This window comes from Arachis duranensis, chromosome 1, assembly GCF_000817695.3.
Source record: "Arachis duranensis cultivar V14167 chromosome 1, aradu.V14167.gnm2.J7QH, whole genome shotgun sequence".
Classification (NCBI taxonomy): Eukaryota; Viridiplantae; Streptophyta; class Magnoliopsida; order Fabales; family Fabaceae; genus Arachis; species Arachis duranensis.
In genome coordinates, this window is record NC_029772.3 from 102,967,371 (window position 1) to 102,967,624 (window position 254).

At 32.3% G+C, this 254-nt stretch overlaps 1 protein-coding gene across 1 annotated transcript in view; it reads right to left on the reverse strand.

Moving 5' to 3' along the window:
• LOC107468889 (truncated transcription factor CAULIFLOWER A) overlaps positions 1-254 on the reverse strand; it is a 5,619-nt gene that overhangs the window by 4,102 nt on the left and 1,263 nt on the right. The gene's annotated exons all lie outside the window — the stretch shown is intronic.

The window sequence follows — 254 nt, forward strand, 5'->3', positions numbered from 1 at the left end:
CTCAACTAGGATATGTATAAAAGCTAAATATCTGAGCCAGCAGGATAGAGGGAAAGAAAAGCTGGCTATGAAAAAACAAAACAAATATCTGAGCCTGGAAATGATGAAAGAAAACTTGGCTATGGGAAAAAACAATAAATGATAATAACATGAGTATGTAATGTTATATGGATAGATGTATTGTATATTGATATATTCATTTAGAATGCTCCATTGCTCCGTCCTCATGTGCCTAAATTCTCTTTGTACTTATT